Below are 20,949 nucleotides of genomic sequence, written 5' to 3' on the forward strand. Positions count from 1 at the left end.
TCTCATTCGGAGTTTCATTTTACTAATCCTTTTACGCAAATAAGAATTTGTGATTGTTTGTTCTTTAATCTTCTTTAGTAGTTGGGCTCTTGACATATAGCAACTTCTAGTTTCACCACTCCCTTTTTTGTTTCGAATAACACCCTTTATTAGTGAACTCCTGTACTTCATACAGTTTTCACATAAATCACGAGTGTCAGGACTCTTTCCATTCAGTGGCGGCCTAAGGGGGGTGGGGGGGGCGGTCCACCCCGGGTACCAGGGCAGTAGGGGGTGCCATCGGAGAAGCTCGAGGGGGGGTGCAAATCAGAACGATTAAACTTGAAGAAGACGGACCCGTGAAAACGTCTGCACGGTCCTGGGGGGTGTCACAAAACACTGCCGCCGCCCCGGGGACCCAGTCTTCTTAAGCCGCCACTGTTTCCATTATATCTTGTTACTTTTTGATGAACAATTTGGCAGTCGCTTGCGTGAACAGTGTTTGTAAAAAAATTTTTCACACCTTACATTTTTATTTTGCTTTCAAAAAGATTAACAATTTCAGGAGTGCAAATTCCACTACACAAGTTAAATGAGTCTATCATTTCTAACAAAATAAACAATGATGCAACGTTCTTGATATCAGGTAGTGAATCTCTTATAAATGGAATTTCAGATACATATTTTCCATAAATTTTGAAGATGCCTTTCTTATCGTAGTTTTTGATAGTAAAATTCTTAATAGCGAAGCAGTTTTCCCTATCCATTTTTAAAAATATAACACTATCGCCTGAAGTAGATGCTACCCATCCGCTTGGTATTGAATTTCCCCAGAGAGATTGTCTTAAATGTTCGGTGTACATTCTTCCATTTACCACATATTTAATATCATTTCCAAAATGTAAAAGCGAGCTGGGTACGGATTCATTTTCAACATGAAATACTTGAACTCTCTTGTTAGTACTAGACTTGAGCCAGTGATGTTATCAAAAGATGAGCCAGTTGCGTTGCCCGGAGATGAGTCTGTTGCTTTATCCAGAGTGGATACTGTTGTGTTAACCTAGAGATGGATATAATTTCAGTTAGAAACAAAAAAAAGGTGAAGATATACAACACTATTACCGATTCTGGTATCGGAGATGAGCAAGTTGCGTTATATGGAGATGACTCTGTTGCATTATCCGGAGTAAAGTCTGTTGTGTTAACCTAGATGGATATAAGTTAGAAACACGTAAAAAAGTAGAGACATACTACACTATTACTCCTTAACAGACATCTTCACCTGATTGGAATCAGTGATGATCCAATCTGTAGGGCATGTCAGGCTGAGGAGGAAACCGCCTCTCATGTGCTTTGTAGGTGCGATTACTACGCGGCCCAAAGATTCGAGCATCTTGGTATGCATCAACTGGAAACTTCTGATTTCTATAATATGCCGGCCAAGAGGATTCTCCGTTTTGTGTCGGATATTGGACTTTTTAAGTCTTAAGGTTCGGGTTTTGCACAATGGACCTCTGGTCGACGTGCGCGAACGGGCATTTCCAAAGCCCTTCACCCCTTCATCAATAATAATAATACACTATTACCAAGTTTGTTGTTTTACCCGGAGTACCGTCTATGGAGGATGACGAACTAGTTGATAAAAGGTTATATAAGATAGATGTACTATTTCCATCAGCCCACATGTCTTCTGACATTCCCATGGGTATCACTTGCGCGTCTGAGGTTTCAGTGTTTAAAGACGTGGTATGTATTTGTTCTTTAACAAATGCTGTTCTTTGGGAAGGATTGAGGTTTGAATAAATATCCTCATTTGGGAACTAAAAATTTTAAATGATAATTAAAATGGTTGTAATATATATGTATAAAGACTTAAACTGACCATTAGTTGAATGGTTTTCTGAGTTTCTTTAAATGGTATGGGATCTGGATTAAGAAAGGTTGGTCCTAGACCTCCGACGAAATGATCAGAGCAAATATAATAAGTGTTTTTCTTAATTTTCTCTACTGTAATTTTGTTATCAAATCTTCCGCAAGCAGATATCCACCTTGTACATTTTTCAAGATCAGATTTGGGTCTCGGGAAAGGAAAATATTTCACAGCTGAATTATTAGGCCTTGGTTTTTTAAAGTTTTCCCGATTCCAACAGAGGGAATATTCGCACTGTTTTTTTACCATGTTCGTTTTCACGGTCAAGTGAGATTTATATCCGCAATTTCACGTTACTTCGTTAAATCACTAACAAATTAATAAATACCGCCTTTGAAAATAATATTGAAGACTAACCTGAGCTAAATCATGACAGTATCCATGGCTAAATTTACGCTGCCTTTTTCACCGGAAGCCACGCTAGTTTTGTTTTTGTCATGTGACGATATTCATATTGTGAAGGATTCATATTTTAGCATGATTTTACGCATGCCTAGTGTGAACTTCTTGCTACATCATTTCGCGGTAAATAATAAAATTTAAACGCTTTGGAGGTCCTTTTCATTTTGAAGCGGCGGTGTTACCCAGGTTTGGACTAGTAGGCGGTGGCGCGCCGGCTTTAATTTTTCGGCCACGACGTTTATCCGCGTTACATAAAATTATATTACACCAAAAGGGCTTTTTATTTAAAAAACATAAACCCCATTTCCAAATCTTCTAATTAGAATACGAATTCTTTAGTTAAATATAAAACATTTATACAAAGCATTAATTATCACATTTGTGTACTGTTATTACTGTGTAGTCAAATACACCTAATATACCTGGTATACAGGGTGTTACGGTAAAGAGTACCGAAACTTTCTATATGCATTCTATGGGTATGTATGAGTAAAAAATGTCTAATAAACATGGGTCCTAAAGTGCTTCGTTTCAGAGATATGGACTCCCAAAAACCTACCCAAAACATCCGGACAAAGCTTTAAATCTGGCAACCAAATTGTTTTCATTAAACTACCAATTGTTTTTTATCCGTGAGGCGAGAAACTTTAATAACAAGTGGCAAAAGTTCATTACGTCCTTTTAGAAGTAAAATGAGTTTGAAGACAAAGCCATTTTAATTTAGTGATACGATTTTAATTATTAAATTTAAAGATACAAATGTCATAAAAATTCTAAAGGAATGGTTTTAAAATTGTCTAATACGTTTTGTAGCTAATATGGCACAATGGTCTAGGAACGCTTATTGCACGGACGGGTTCAAGAAAAATGGGTTAGAAGCTCAAAGATTCAACCAGCAGTAGATTCCTAAAAGACTGGTGTCAGATCGACACAAAGTTTAATCATTGTTTTTTTGTGATTGGCATGTAACCTGGAGAGAGGTACAACTAATATTTCGACTGGTTTTACCAAATAGACGAACGATTGAATCTTTGGACTTGTAACCCAAAAAGCGTTCTCGGACGGGCCATATTAACCACAGAGCGAATTAGACAAACTTAAAAGCATTCTTTTAGAAATATTATGACATTTTATCTTTAATTTTGATAATTAAAATCGTTCGTAACCGAGGGGTAAGACACTCTGCGAACTCGGTGTACACTGCCGTACCTCTGACAGTGCTAAATGGAACTCGCGAACTCTTGAAAATATGTACCTTTAACAGTGCTAAATGCACGAACTCGGTGTACAGATTATCTGAGACTGTCTTACCCCTCGTTCATAACGACAAAATATTTTTATTTTATTTGGAACCGTGTCAATAAAATTAAGATGGCTTGGTCTTCAAACTCATTTTACTTCTAAAAGGACATTAATGCACTTTTGCGACTTGTTATTAAAGTTTCTCGCCTCACGGATAAAAAACAATTGATAGTTTAATGAAAACAATTTGGTTCAAGGAAGAATATTGTTTGCCAGATTTATGGCTGTGTCCAGAAGTTTTGGGTAGAAATTGTTTACTCATAGAGACCCATAGAATGCATATAGAAAGTTTCGGTACTCTTATCCGTAACATCATGTATTAGGTGTATTTGACTACACTAAAACAACAGTTCAGTTCTCAAATGTGTTAATTAACGTTTTGCGTAAATGTTTTATACCAAAATTATAATTATAAAACGTAGCTTATTAAACTTTAATAAATCCTCGGTCACATTTAACCTCGAAATCGCCTCAAATCGCTTTGTTACTGGTTTGCAACGCATACACACTTGCTAAGAAACCGCTTCGAAGCGCTTTCGAGGCGTAAGTATAAACGTGGCTAATTAAAGTTTAATAACTTACGTTTTATAATTAAACGTAGCGCAAAGAAACCCGGGGTTGGGTCTAGGCTGCCATCCGGGAGTTAGGCAACTAGAGCCACGTTAATACGTACGCCTCGAAAACGTTTCGAATCGCTTTAAAGCGGTTTCTGGCCAAAGTGAACGAGTTTTAAACCAGTGTGTAGCCATTTCGAGGAGTAAGTGTGATCGAGGTTTAGCAGAGACAACGCCACGTCTACACGTTTTTCGGCTTACGCACTATTCAATAGATCTTAAGCTTGTTTTCCACTAGCGCGCGTCATAATGTTATTTTCTTTACGCGTGTAAAAACGTTTGAACGTTTCAAAGCTGAGAAACGCGTCGTTGCGCGCGCCAGTGGAAAACAAGCATTAGACTTTATTTACTCTGCTTTGCTACAGTACATTGAGAAAATAGATAAATGTTGAAACGTTATAGTTTGTATTTTTAAAGTAATCAAGTCCAATAGAAATTTCATAATAAAAGTAGTGTATAGTGGCGGCGTCGGACTCCACTTTTAATTTCGATTTTTTTTTTGTGGCTATGAATTTCTTTACCACCTCTCTATCACTACTTGGAATATCTACCAAGTCTTTTCAAATACAACCTTATAATTATTTAATGAACATTACGGCTGTGTCGTAACCTAGGTCGCAACGGTCGTTCTCTGACAATTAAAAGCTTTCACTAGTAAACGATCACGGAAAGCAATAGACGATAAATTATAAGATTGTGTACGTACATATCATACCTTCTCGTAATGCATATGTATAAATCGAACTAAAAATACGTTTTTTTAAAATAATGAAAGGTGGAACGGGAAAGGGAAGGCACGTCACAGGAGTTTAAAAAATTAACGTTTTTTAGAGTAAATACGACTATAATACTCTAGTTTTTTAAGCGATTGATCTGGTATCTTACGTCTTCGAGGAAAATAGGCTTGGTATTTGAAATTTTACTTTCACACAGTTCGTAAATTAGAAGCGTAATTCGATCGGCATAGTTCCTGTATTCGGGAACAATCGGCCGTATTCTGCATGACCCCGCAAGTAAGAAGGGAAACGCCTACTTGCTTCGGCCCTACCATTGGACGAGAGCTCACTGATTTCCCTCTTTCTCCCCTCTTGCTTGGCCAATTGAAGGGCTGCAGCGACGTCAATATTGTGACGTGACTCTTGATGACCCATGTTCCGGAAATAACGTTAAAACGCCCTCTACTCCAAAATTAAGCGTACAGTGTCATCTAGTGTTATTTTAGGGAAGATAATTTGCAATGCCATCTATTTTTAATTTTTTATTCCAAACTTTTGTAATGCCATCTTCTTACAAACCAAAAAGTAATAGCCCTAAAACAATGCCATCTACTTTAAATTTCATTAACTTTAGAACAACATCTTGTAGGATAATAACAATAATTAAAAATAGCCTTCCATAGTAATCTGAATCTTGTTTGAAATTAAAACCGACTAAAAATATAATTATTTTTTACAATATTTTTATTACATATTCAGCTTTAGTGTACAATTTATTGAATAAAATTAACATAAAAGTACTGCCAACTTTGACCACTCAGTTACGCGGAAAAAACGGAAGAAGAGCTTCGTGAAGTTACCAACAAGTGACGAAGATTCTTTAGTTCGTTTACTTTATGGAATTAAATTCTAGCAATAAATATGAACCTGTAGGTCATATAAAATTATGCACCTGTAAGCCATATCGAAATAGGAACCTGTAGGAGTAGCGAACTAGTGATTGTATTATCAGTAGCTACTAAGCGGCTGGAGCTTAATTCCAACAGCCAAATGTAGGCGGTGTTGATAATTACACCTTTAATGTTGCTATAATTGGCTATTTTCAAATAGGGATGGCACTTAAATCCACTTATGGAAATAACTGCTCACCCATTTGCCATCCCTACAGGTTTTTTTCTTCCAATCACAAAAATAAATAATAAAAGTTTTTGTATTGTTTGGAAAATGTGTAGAAATTTGTGAAATAAATATTTGACTCAATTCGGTTTTGTTAAATATTTTCGTAAGCACAAAGCAATTGTTTAAAAATGGGTGATGAAGACCCTTCAAATACTGTGGAGGAAGTGAAAGCCTCTATTCCCCATCTTAAGGAACCCAAATGTGAAGAGCTTCAGCGGCATAAAAGCTGTGCTCATATCTTTAAGCAGAATAATCGATGGGAAACAGTTGCACTCGTGGTTAATCTGCTTTGCTAGCTCCCAAAATTTTCTCATCTGAAATTAAAATAATTGAACAACCTAAAAACTGATGCAAGAAATAACAATACTGGTGGCGGATAATATCCAGACATGCTTAAAAATGAACCACTTAAAAGAAAACACTTGTACATATTATTGCATAAGTGTCGTGCCTTGTAGTATTTACATCTGAATAGGGGCTTTCTGTGAAAAATCGGCAATATATAAATAGTGGTAATGATGCGAGGAGATAATTTTTAATAATAATCAGCCTTTTCAATCGCTTTAGTCCCATTCGACCGAAATCCCATTCGACCGAAGGCGGTTTTTGAGGTGTCCCATTCGACTGAATTCCGCCGAAACGTGCGGTTTTTATGTGTCCCATTCGACCGAACGCTTTTATGTGTCCCATTCAACCGAACGCTGCTATATAAATTGGCTTTTGGAATGAGCATGAATTATATTTTTATCTTCACCTAGTCAAGAAAAGTAACTGAACCAAAACTGAAACAGTAAACTTAACCAACTCTAACCTAACCTAACCTATCCTAACCTAAACATGGATCTTCGATAGTACATACCTTATAAATAAAATACCAAATCACCCCGCCAATTGGGCTACATTTTAAAATTCTTTCGGTTGAATGGGATTCGGTCGAATGGGATTTCGGTCGAATGGGAATAAACGTTTCAATCTGACTGGATCCAGAGAAAGTGAGATGTTCGGAAGATTAATGAAGCTTCTGGAGTAGGGGAAAAAATTTAAGTAAAAAGCAATTGTGATAAAATAATTATCACCTTTAAGTATAATGCTAATGAATTAACTGAGTTTAGTGCTCTTGATTGAAAAATATTCTTGCCAATTGTAACAGGACGGGCGAAATTTTTCAAAGTTCGAAAAATTATGCAAGAGACAGCAGGATAAAATTATATTCCATCGACACATCGGCCCTAACAGTAAATTAAAAACATTACGGTAAATATCATTCGTATTGACGTATTTGTAAGCCCCAGCCCTTGTGGGTTAGGACACTAAGCCAACGTGCAAAGATATCACCCAAATATACATGCGAATGTGTATTATTGATGCGCGCAGAGTTCATTCGGTAGTACGCATCTGCAAATAAAAATATTTGTATTTCCAAATTAATAATGTAATCATAATTTACAAAGAGTATTGTACCATTGGCTCTTCAATTTTATAATTTTGTAGCGGAAAGCCGCATGTGTTGATGAGCGTTACTGAACGTAGCCCAGTTTCCTGGTTACTAGAAAAAAACACGTTGAAAAGATCCTTAACTGTAAAAAAAACGCAAATTAAAACCTTATGTTCAACGATTGTAACGTACATATTAAATACCTGCTTCTCCAATCATGCGCTTAGCTCAACATTCTCAATTCCATGCTACATTCGTTAAAAATTTCTACTTCTTCCGCTAAGCCTATCGCTTCAATTCCCAAGACAGCAGCAATAACTCCCATTGCAGTTTCGGCAAAATTCACTTTACAAATGATATTAAAAATGTCGGAAAATTTTAACCGGAAGTTTGGAATTCAAAACAAGTAATACGTCACACTAAAGCAGCCCTTCAATTGGCCAAGCAAGAGGGGAAATAAAAGGGAAATCAGTGAGCTCTCGTCGAATGGTAGGGCCGAAGCAAGATAGGCGTTTCCCTTCTTACTTGCGGGGTCATGCAGAATACGGCCGAATGTCTACGCGTAAAGTTCCTTCGTGTACCATAAAGAAAAGGAAATTGATAGACAAAACGTCCACCGTATTTGATAACCAATTTTCCACGAAATTTCAAGCTGGCGATTTCGGTAAGCGCAACCTACAAGATCATTTTACCTATCGTGGAAATACAGTACAAGAAAATGGCTTGCCATCGAAAATCGTCGTGCTCGTTTGTTTACATTGTGATGCTGTATTGTGTAGCGATAACCCCAACAATTTCGAAAGACATCCGAAGGTAAAATAATTAATACCATAAGTTAATAATTCCTATAAGTTAGACACAGCCATAAAACTAATGTTTTCCGTGATTTCTTCTATGTTCGGTATATGGAAAGTTCCAGGAACGAGGTGTACGGTCGCCCTTGATCACGAACTTTTTTTAATTTTTGGCCGCAAAAGCACGCGACAATTAATATTTCATTTTTGGCCAAAAGAAGGCGTCATTCGAAGTCTGGTACATTAGTTCTATGGCGGAGTCTTAACTTTTAGAAATTGTTAACTTATGTTAATACGTTTTGGGTAAACTTAATAATTATTCACGTTGATTTTTTGGTCTACTTATAGAACATTCACGGAAAGATATTAAGAGAAAATACAGACAAAAAAAGAGAACGTCCGAAGAGGCTTTGTTCTTGCACTCTAACTCTTTCAAACCAAGGAAAATGTCAAAGGGGGACAAAGATTCCGAAGAGCAATTAGCCTTTCAAGAATGTATGACGGACATGGTAGCAGTTGACGGTCAGTCTTTCGATTTCGTTGATAAATGGGCGTTCAGAAGGTTTACGACTCTATTTTGTCCTCAAATACACGTACCCACAAGACACACTCTCGTAAGACAATTGGAACTAACTGTCGAGTCAATTAGACCAAAGATATCGGCGTCTTTGGAAAAAGTGGGAAACAAATCTTTACATATCACGCTTGATATATGAGGTAGCAGACTAAGAGATTCGGTTTTGGCGTTACGCTGTCAGTTTATCGATGAAAACTGGTATCTCAAAAATCTACTGTTAGGATTTATTCACTTTTCTGGAAGCCACACCGGTGACAACATTTTGAAGGAGGTCAAAAATCAATTATTGAAAGTGGGAGTAAAATCTCTACAAGTATTTTTTTAATTCGAAATTTGGCTTAGATTTCGTCAGTATTTTTATTAACAATTAAAATTCCTTTAACTGTAGGTTTCAAACGTATGCGCGGACAACGCCGCCAATATGATTAAAGCATTCAATGTTACCGAAATATTGGGATCTATGGAACTGGATGTGACAGATAATTCGGACAACTCTTACGACAATACGACTACACCTGTAGTATCAGAAGAATCATCACACCGAGACTTTGTCGGTAAGGGTGTTTTGGTACTCTTTGCAGCGTCTAATTGTTTCCGGCAATTGAGTCGAATATCTTCTCTAGCATGGGAGTCCTTCAAGCCAATTCAGGACACCAAAGAACCACAAGGGTCTTTGCCTTCAACAAATAACTCTTCTTTAGATGGAAAAGAGATCGACGATCTTTTGGACCTTAAACTTTCAACTTCGAAAACCCACTGTTCCTTCATCGGAGCAATTGATTCTTTAGATGAATATATTTCACGCGACATGGCATTTGATCCAGATTGGATAAAGAAACCTTGTCTCGCTCACACTTTGCAACTCGTTGTCAATCACAGTTTTAAAGCCTGTGAAGCTGCTACAGCTTTCGTGAAGAAAGCCAACGCTTGGATTATGTTTTTCCGCCGTTCACCTAAACGGACTGAAATACTTAAGAAACAAACAGGAGGAAGAGATCTGGTCGTCTCAGTCTGCGCAAGATGGAACTCGGTGTACGACGCAATCGCGCGTTTAACCGAAGTAATTATTTTATTACTAACTTAATACTAGGTTCTGCGTAGTGCTTCCAACTGATCATCAGATATCATTTATATTATCTGTAAGTGAGTACAAAACCAGATTGTTCAGATATCAGGTTATCTGATTTTATATTTGCATTTCGGGCGTATGCAGTATACTCACCGGGACAAACGCTGAGAGAAAAGAGCGAGCAGCGAATGTTAGAATGGTGCCAATATTCGGCGCTTACTCTACTATCACTCTCTCAGCGTTTGCCCCGGTGAGTATACCGCATACGCCCCGAGACACAGTACACGCGAATACTACGGAGAAGCGCAGAGCTGGTTCAATGGGCCGCGCAGAACCCCGTATACTACTATCTGTCATGTACGAGTCTAAATAAATAAAAAACTTTGGTTATTTCTTTAAAAAGCCAGAAATGTTGGATGCGCTTATAAACGTTCTAGCACGTGCCAAAAATATGAAAGGTGGCCCCAAGATATCGTTTATTTTACCAACTCCAGGAGTAACGAGTGAAGCCAAGGAACTTTTGGAACTTTTAAAGCCTTTAAAAATCGCCACGGATAAGTTCCAACGAAGAGACGTAGTATCAGGAGAGGTCATTGCCGAGTTGCTCACAGTATTTGGCATGGTGTCAGACGTTGAGACTGATCGATTTGATCTATTGCAAATAAATATTCTGGTGGAAAAGAACAAGAGGTTCCCAAGCATTCTTAATGATAGAGATTACATAGCCGCTGCTATACTTGATCCTCGAATAAAAATTGAATTTTTTAATAGTAAGTACTAAGTATGTCAAATGTGACATAATTAACAAAAGTGTGACACTCCCTGCTCAAGGTTTAATAATGATCGACTCGAGATCGACCACATAATCGTAGGCAATATAGGCAACTGCCTAGGGCCCGCACATCAGGAAGGGGCCCGGTCCGCCCGAATTTAAAGCTTCGAATGGAAGGTTTCCTACTTTTTTTATATAGTGCACATAAGACTATTTATTGTCATTACTTCTGGCTCTTTTTTTAGTCTCTGGTAAATACACTAGCTTGCCAACTTGCATTTCGCTCGTATTTATTAAGGAATGTGTCCGAATGACACACTTTTGGTATACTTATAAAGGCTGATTTCCATTAAGCTAACTTTTTGCTTTTTCAAACAAATCTTTCTAGTTCCGTATTGCAAGTCATCTCAGAAGGAATATTCAGATTTTAAAAGTCCTAATATCAAAGGAGCAACGAACGTGATTAAAGAAATCTTAGCTGAAGACTTGGAGCAACAAATCAAAGCGGAGCAAGCCTCTTCCATGGAAGATCATCCCTCGACTTCTTCAGATCTCTTTGCCTATTTGAAAGCAAAAAAAAATAAGTGACCACCTATAGCACGCCAACCGAAGGATGAATTAGACCGTTATCTTAAAGAGGCAAATCTCGATCAATTTGGAATCGGACCCTTGGATTACTGGAGAGCAAATGAACTAAGATTTTTGGCTGAGCCAGCGTCATCAGCGGATGTCGAACAAACATTTTCGATAGCAGGATCCCTACAAAGAGCACGTCGAGCAAGACTAACAATCGCTCATATATCAGACATCCTTACTTATCGAGAATATCGCTATCTACAAATCAAGGAAAACCTTAAAACCGAAAAATAATAAAAAATACAAGAATAATAACTTGTTCTTTTGTGAAATTGTTTTGTAATTTTCTTTAATATATGATACAAGTTGTATCTGTACCTGAATCGGAATAAATTTGTTTGTATTTGCAGTGTACGATTTAAATGTAACTAAAGTGAACATTTTCAAGAGGTGTCACTCTTAACCCGTGCAACGAATAATTATAGAAGGGCGTGGCTTTAAATTCCATTTCAATAACACCCTAGTGGGGAAATGTAGCTTAGGTATCTTGTTTGATTTTACACTAGAGACAATTATTGAACTAGTGAGCTAATACACAAGGGCTGAATGTTTACTTTTTAAATTTTTCACATTTCCTAGTGATGAAAAACATTCGTGTTGAAGTGTAATTTATTATTAATATTGGAGTTATTAAATACCACGCGAATATTATATTTCTTAAATTTAGGGAAATCTTCCTGCTTTGATGTTTTTTTAACTTCTACCTTTAAATGTCCTTCATTGGATGATAACCAACTCTTGCTTATTTACACGAACGTATTTTCATAGCAGCTTTTAAGAAACGTTTTACTGAACTACGATTAAAAAGAAGATTTTTGTGGTCTATCAGAGAGAATAACTTCAAATTTAACGAACATAGCGCGATGAGAAGGTTAATGAATATTTCTACCCGCGAAAACTTCATGATCAGTGTACTTTTCTTGAATTCGCCTTTGTAATCCTTCCTTATGTGAAGCTGTCTTTGCGTGTTTCAACCAGAATGAATTACTGCTGGGTGAAGGAATTTAAATTTTTCAAACACTGTCTGTGAAGTGAATATGCCCAACTCTGGATAAAGTCGTACAGTTTCGTTCTTTTTTTAGCATTACGGTATTTCGTTTATGATTTAAATTTTAACATTGAAGTAATTATACTAATAATTAGTAACTATACTAATAAAAATCGATCTGCCGTCCGGGATTTGAAACCGAGTCCGTCTGCGGGGAAAGCGAGTATTTTGCCACTGAACCCTTTGATACTCATGCCGTACTACCGAAATTCAGATAAATAGCCTTGGTGACTTTATTTTTTTCGGATACGCAAATTTTGGTTTTAAAATAATAATTATTTTAATCTAATATTGGAATTGTCTGTTTTTTTTTCGTCGTAAATTTTTACCTCTCCGAGGGGACTATGTCCCCTAGGAGGGGCTATACAATCATCGTATCTGTCTGTCTGTGAGGGTGGGTGTGTGTGTGTGGGTGTGGGTGTATATGTGTGTATGTTTACATATATATATACATGTATAAGGGTGTGTGTGGGTGTGGGTGTATATGCGTGTATGTTTACATATATATATACATGTATAAGGGTGTGTGTGTGTGTGTGTCTGTCTGTCTGTGGGCTGCGAACGCGTTACCGGGGCAAAGTCCAAAACGCGTTACCGGAGCAGAGTCGAAAAACCGTTTTTACAGTTTAAAGGTTGGCAAAACCACCGTCTGACGGTGAGCGTTATTTGTTAACACTAACCGTCGTGACGGTTTAAACTCAGTTTCATTGGAAATTTTGTTATTGCAAGGAGGGTCTAATAAATGGAGGAGAAAGTGTATGGCGGGTCCCATATATTACACTGTCGCCTAAAGTGTCCATTCTTTTCATAAAAAAAGCAGACGGCAAAAATATAAAATTGCGGTACAACGTAAACAAAGAAAATGGGCTCCGAGCTTAGAACGTGTTTCACTTAATTCAAATAACTTTTTGATATTTAATATGGGTAAAATAAAGATCTGTGCATTCGGTAATTGTAAAAACGATTCTAGGATATTAAAGGGTAAAGATATACGATTCATACCATTCCCAAAACCGAAAAGAAACCTAGCAAAAAGCTAGGATTGGGTGGAAAAATGTGGTAGACTAGATGATTTCAGTGTAATTAGCATTGGCCGGTCAACATTTGTTTGTTTACTCCATTTTATTGGCGGGCATGGTCCAACCGAAGATAACCCAGATATTGTTGATCATAGGGAAAGTCAAGATTTTAAGGTATTCTATTCTTGTTAACAGTTTTCGTTTAGAACCTGCTGAACCTGCAATCGCTTAAACAAATTTTCATATTACTGTAGATTTGGAAAAACCAATATGATTATTATCAAGAACTTCATCGCAACCAATCTGTATTAAGTTAAATTGAGAACCACAATCAAACATCAAGTTCTACAGAAATGTTATTACCGTTGGTGACTTCGACTTATGAATCTTTTCTACTCGAAGCTTCAGTCCCTTTTCATACTATAAGTTCAACACCAATAAAAACATTGGCTGCAAACCCTGATCTCTTGGTAAATTGGAACTCTATTAAGTTTTTATTTTATAACTTATTGCCTTCAATTAAGTAATACCATGTATTTCATTCCAGCAAAATGAGAGTGGTATACAGTCAATGGATCTCCAGGAATTAACAGAATCAAAATCAATGCTGCCAAAAAATACAGTACTTACTTCAGACGGTTGCACAACTAGTTACTCATCCGAAACCTCGACATCCAACTTAGCGGAAATCTTGGCATCCAACTTAGCGGAAATCTCGGCATCCAACTTAGCGGAAATCTCGGCCTCCAACATAGCGGAAATCTTGGCATCCAACTGAGCGGAGATCTCGGCATCCACTTAGCGGAAATCTCGGCATCCAACTTAGCGGAAATCTTGGTATCCAACTGAGCGGAGATCTCGGCATCCAACTGAGCGGAGATCTCGGCATCCAACTTAGCGGAAATCTCGGCCTCCAACTTAGCGGAAACCTCGACATCTAGCTCTGTACAAACCTCGGCATCCAACTTAGCGGAAACCTCGACATCTAGCTCTTACAAACCTCGGCATCCAACTTAGCGGAAACCTCAACATCTAGCTCAGTACAAACCTTGGCATCTAACTCAATGGAAACCTCGGCTTCTTATCCAGTACATAATTTAACTAATACACTATTGGATTACACCAATTCTTTTAAAAGCTTTCTATTTGAATTACCAAAGTTTATACCCAAAGGGTGGGCCATCACATATCAGGAGAGTGATAGATAAATTAATTTCTAGAAGTGCTGCAAAATAAACTGCAGCGTTACTATCTTCATTTCAATAATTATCAATCATGAGATAACCTGTAAAGAAAGTATTATTATGAAAGTGTTGAACAGATTTCTTCCGCAAGAACACTTGGCCGTTGTTACTTTTGGGGAGTATTTTGAAGATCTTGAAAACTTAAATATACGTGGAATTATAGATGCTTTAAGCAAATTGAACGATTATGGAATTTGCCATGGAGTAACCGAAACACATCTCAAAGAAGAATTTGAAAATTCAAAACAAAAACCTGGATTTTTCTCATTGCATGATAGTGCATTACATTCTAACTTATGCGACTAATTAACTTATTCAACTATATGTGGAAGATGCAAAAATCTTAAAGCTGCGTTAAAGAAAAGATTGAGTCGACAGAAAATTAGATATTTGGCTATTGCTAAAGGCAGTGGTAATGGAAAACCAATAAATAATCGAAGCCGCCCATTTTCTGGAATGGCTAAAGATAAATTGGTCAAGCAACTTCAAAAACAGAAGAAACAAGCTGCATATCTAAAAGATAAACTTTCTAAGACTCAACGATTACGAAGGCAAATTGAAGACGATGGCCAAAAACTAACAAGCACTGACAGTAATCAATTGCTACAAATTTTAGATGAGCATAAAAACGACTTCCCAAAAGACTCCGATAAAAGCTTGTTTATTGAAGAGAAAATAAGAGCCTTAACATCCAAAAGTAAGCGTGCTCGACGTTGGCATCCAAAAATGATACAGTGGTGCCTCTATATACAGAACAAATCCCCCGGTGCTTATGAAGCTATGGAGAGAAGTGTGTGCTTCGAATTACCATCACGGAGAACACTCTACAACTGCGCTTCACATTTTGGAGCGAAATCTGCTTTTAGAAAAGAAGCATTACAGGAAATTAAAAAAATACATCAATTTGTTAGTTGATGAAATCAAAATTAAAGAGGATGTTGTGTACAAAAAATACAGGCGAACTTATTGGATTTGTCCAATTAAATGAGTACGGGAACACTGTTGTCATAGGGTTACAATTAACACTATAATACCATTTCTGCAATGGAATCTACCATTTCGAACAGCCTGAACGTCTGATCATTTACAAAATATAAGCCGCCTCTATTCATACGTTCAGTCCAATCAATCAATGCACCTATCTTTTTTTGATACATTAGGTTTCGATATGTCTCCCTTAAAGCCAAATAATGGCACATAATCAATATTTTGAGGTACCCATTTTTTTATAGAATTAATTGTTGATCCAGCGACATAGTAAAGTCATTCTTTATGCTTCGCTTCTTGTTTGTCATGGACGGATTGAGATACCTTGTCTAGGGATTTATTTTCCAATGTTTCCGCAATAATTGGTTTTATTAAAAACCTTCGCAAGTTTATGGAAAATCTTCTCAAGAATTCCGCGCAGCAAAAAGAACGTTCTCTATCAGTGAATCCTTTTATATTACCAAATACTACTTCAAAGTATTCCGAAAGAGATTTTATGGTTTCTACTTTATTTAATAGTATTAGAATACTCAAGTTTAATTCGGATACGTCTTTGACAATATGGCCATCGAAGATTTTTATCCCTTCAAACCATTCTCCTAAACTCTTGTTAGACATTGAAGTTTTTAAACTATCAAAAGCCTGAACCACTCTCTCAGGGCCTAAATTAGGATCAAATTCACTTAAATCATCCGCAGTTATCTTCATCAGATCTTGAAATTCTTGACTAGATAAACGTATTTCCAAGTTCGATATAGGACTCTTTTTGTTGTTTATTTTCTGTGGCGGCTGCACCAATTTGGGCAATGGGATTTCATCAACTAATGATTCTATTTCTCCAACCACAGTTTCAGTTGCTAAAGTTATATCATACACTAGATTAATAACTTCTAGTGAGCAATCTTCCTCTAACGTTTTAGTGTTATTTGTTTCTTCTATTACCCTTTCTTTAGTTGGCATTATACAACTTGCATTTTCAATGAGTTTAATATCTGGAAGCTGAGGCCTAAAATAAACGAGTAATTTAATTACAAACAATGAAGAAAAAAAGCTTTCACCCCGGATAAAAATTAGTTGAAAGTTTAATCTTTACTCACTTTGCATAAGGATGTTCCACATGCTTTCTATTTACTTGACTAGTACTTGCTGCCTTCTTTTTTACTTTTCTGGTAGGTGAGCACAGCTTTCTTTTAACTATTTCATTCTTTTTTGTTTGATTCATTTCAATTATTGATAATGAAAAGAAATGATCTTGAAATTAACAGCTAAAATAAGCTAATTTAACGTCCCACATCACTAAGCCTTCGCGAATAAAATAATAGCAGACGAAATCACTGACGAAACGATCTATTATGAAGCAACGGTTTGTTTACTTTGTACCGCCGAAATGAGTGGACGTTGTAGGTCGACGAAAATCTGCCTACTTTCTCCTCCATTTATTAGACTCTCCTTGGTTACTGTAATGTTTATGCGTAATGTAGGAATGTTGAGTTCGTGTTATGGCGGTAAAGTGTGTTGTGTTTGCATTCTGTATGTATGGGCGTTTTCTCTCTAACTTCTTCTTACTGACTTTTGGGACGGACCGAGTGCTGAGGGTTACGATAAACGTCTCAACGTCCAATGGCAGGGTTTCCACCAAATGTTTACGGTATTCTTCTTAGTATCAATTTGCGATCGCATCGGGCGGTATTTGAACCCGAGACCTCCTGTATGACAGGCGGACGTTCTACCAAAGAACCACCGACACTTCTTACGCTTCATCGAAAATTAGACCTTCAGCTTTATCGGAAGCGTTTATTACAAATTAACAGAGTATTAAATTTCGGTTTTTATTAAAATAGAATGAAATTTCGTGTTCCATTTAAATTATTGAATCGAAGATATTCTAATGTAGCGTCTTCTCTGTTGATTAAAAAGAATGCTCCGGCCAAGTTTCGAAACCGAGCCCTCCTACATGACAGGCGAATGTTCTACTACAGAACCACCGATACATGTTACGCTTCTTATAATTATAAACTCAGCTTAGCAGAAGAGTATATTAATGGTTTTTAAAGTCAAATCTTGTTTTAGCGCAGTCAGCAGAGATAAGAGGGTTAAAGGGTAGAACCTGTGGGTGATCCACTTTGTTAGTTTTTTGTTATTTATTTACGGGTTTTATTATCGTCTTAATAAAAGCCGTTTATTTAACGTTTATTGATATACGAGCTGTCGTTAAGTCAAGTGGATCTCTGTGCTTTGTTGATGGTAAGGTTTTTGATTCTTGTTAACACATTTGGTGTGGATATTTGGATATCTACGATTCCTAATGCAGTCATTGATTTCATAGGTGTGCGAGTCATTATATGATATTGGAAATTGGACGGCATTGGTCTTTTTCATACGGTATATGTCACAACGTCAACTGGAAGTCTACGAGTCGTCCACTACCAGATGTCGAATATAGCTATTCTACGGTATCTTCATCAAGGGCGAGTGTTGAAATAAAATGAGCGTTAAAGATGCGGAAACTATTTCGTAAGCGAGAAAAATACAAATACCCTCTGTAGATATTTATTTCATTAAAATTTGCTTCGCATTACATTCAACTGATAAACTTCTACTATAAAAAGGGTTAAATTCAATTGTGCATTGTTTTAGTACGTCTAACTCATTGTTGTAACTACTTAATTTATAATATTCCCAATAAATTATAATCGGTTATTTCGTCTCAATTATTTTAATTATAATTAAAATTTTATACCGGGCGGAATAGAACCGGGATTACGGTTTTAGTAAATAACTCAGAATTGCGGAGATCTATCTTTAAGGGTCATCTCGAGAAATTAATACCACTAGGGACAATTCTTCCGAAGAGAGGTATATTTTGGCTTGCCAACTTGTTATCTTTTATTCTTTTAATCGTATTTACTTCTTCCGCGAAATGGTTCATTTTTGGAGGAACCTATGTGTCGTTGATTTTTTATCTATTAATTGTTTAAGCGCATTTACTTCTTCCGCGAAATTGATCATTTTTGGTGGAACCTTTAAATTGTATTCGCCGTGTCTCGAAGCTTACCCGGTTTGATTATAACTACGTCGAAAGTTCGTAATTTATTTACGGGGTTTCTAATCGACTTAAAATGTGTGATATAGTTGTATTAATGCGGTGGCGTTGGCTTGACGTTTATGGATATAGGAGCTGTCGTTTAGTCTGCAATATTCAGTCAAGTGGTTTTTTTGTGCTTTGTAAATGGTAAGGTGTGTTTCGCTTCTTGCTACTTCATTTTCTATTGGTGTGGGTGATTAGATTGACTTTTGCTTGTTTTCTAAGTATTTGAATTAATTTGTTGCTTGATTGCGTTAATATATTTTTCTTTTCGTTATTTTGGCTCTGAAGCCTGGTCGATTGGGTTATTATTATATATTTTTCTATTCGTTAGTCATTATGTAAGTTAATCTCAGAAATCGGACGTCTGCCAGACAGGGTTCTAATGTTAAATTAATGGTAATAAAGTTGCAAAATGAATTGTTCGTGCTTCTTCATTAAGGTAGAATTGATTTAAGTATGAACGTTTGAATTGTGTGTGCGCGAATGTGAATGATTGAAAGTCTTAAATTGGTTGTTTGTGTTGATTATTTTGAGTGACGTACTGTAAGAGCGGAAGTACTTGAATTTTTCTAATTCAAATTCATTGTGGTCTTGGTAAAGTAATTTTGAACTTTTTAAATTACTAACTTAATCTAAGGAAGAAAAAACCTTTGTCTTTGTGTTTTCTATTTTTCCACCCTTTACATACAGTTTTGGCAATGTCGAACCAAATTAAATTTCGATGTAGCGGCAACGGGAATGAATTCTGGTAAATTTATCGTGCGGGTCTTGGTAAAATATATAATCTTAAAATTAAATAATTAGTTTTTCGGCCCGTTTTCTTTATTTTTTCATTAAAAAAAGGATCGCCCTTATAACAGTTTTAATCATTATTTTAATTATTATACACCATATTCTACCGGTCGGGATTGAACCGAGATTACGTTTTTAGGAAGGTGTTCTGAATTGCGGAGGTATCTCGTAAAGTACCGTGTTCAGTAGTTAATACACCCAAGGGCAAACTCCAGTAGCGGCGCTAAGGTTTTTTCACAGGTGGGCTAATTATTTTGTGGCCCCTAAGAATTTTGTGGCCCTTAGCGGGAACCTTGGATTGACCATATTTCGCGAAAGTGGTGAAATCGAAAAAACCCGAGAAGAGCAAGGTCGTTTTATTGTTGCGGCTCTCGTCGCGTTTTTGGACCCCCTACTGACCTTGTATCTGAACTGCATGAGAGGACACGTGCATGCCTGGATATTTCCGTAAATTCCCATAAGCCCCTTTCTTTTCAACTTTATCTCAATTTCCGCTACCTTCCTCCCGAATCTATATGTTTATGGTCTACTACCTTTTTGAGTAAACAAATTGATTTTGAAAGATTTTTTCCAGAAAAACGTTTCTTCGCAATAAAACAAATTTCTAGAGATAAAGAAAATTCATAAATTAAAATATGTGGCCTCTTAATTATGAATATGTGGCCCTTTTAATATAAATATGTGGCCCCTCTCAGAAATGCAGGGGGCTAAAGCCCACTTCAGCCCACCCTTAGCGCCGCTACTGGCAAACTCTTCCGAGGATAGGTATATTTTGGCTTGACAACTGGTTTCAATCACATTGAATAAAAGCTAATATCTAACGTGGAAAAATATTAAAGGGAGTTCAAAGTGTTTTTAATATTGGAGAAAATGCTTGTTGCATGTTGATTCTTTTACCAAGGACGTCACCGAACTATTTGTAAACAAAGAAAATCGCACAACTACGAATAATATCAACGCTTGACGCAAAAGACGCGTCAAAATATTAAGGGCAAAACCATTTTAAAGTTGCGCCATGAATTAATTCATTTCGTGATGTTGCTAGATGGTGAGTTAGCATATGCAATGTGCAAGCGGTAATTTAAATCCGCATATCACACTCCGTCCAATCATCTTCCACTAAGGTCCGAATTTCGTCTAAATGAAGGTTTCTACAGACATACCTTCAGTCCTCCCTAAAAGTCTATTCTTGTGGCAAAACGGTATATAAGTTGATCAATCACGGAGCATCCAATTTTTTAATCCCTTTAAATGGTTCGTTTTAAGTGGCCCTTTCTTGGGTTTTCTTGTCTAAACAGCGCCAAACTTTGTGAACGAAACTATTGCCATATTTGTGAAAGATTAACATTTAAAAACAATCACATTG

The sequence above is a fragment of the Leiobunum rupestre genome, chromosome 5, assembly GCF_980474605.1.
Source record: "Leiobunum rupestre chromosome 5, qqLeiRupe1.1.hap1, whole genome shotgun sequence".
NCBI lineage: Eukaryota > Metazoa > Arthropoda > Arachnida > Opiliones > Sclerosomatidae > Leiobunum > Leiobunum rupestre.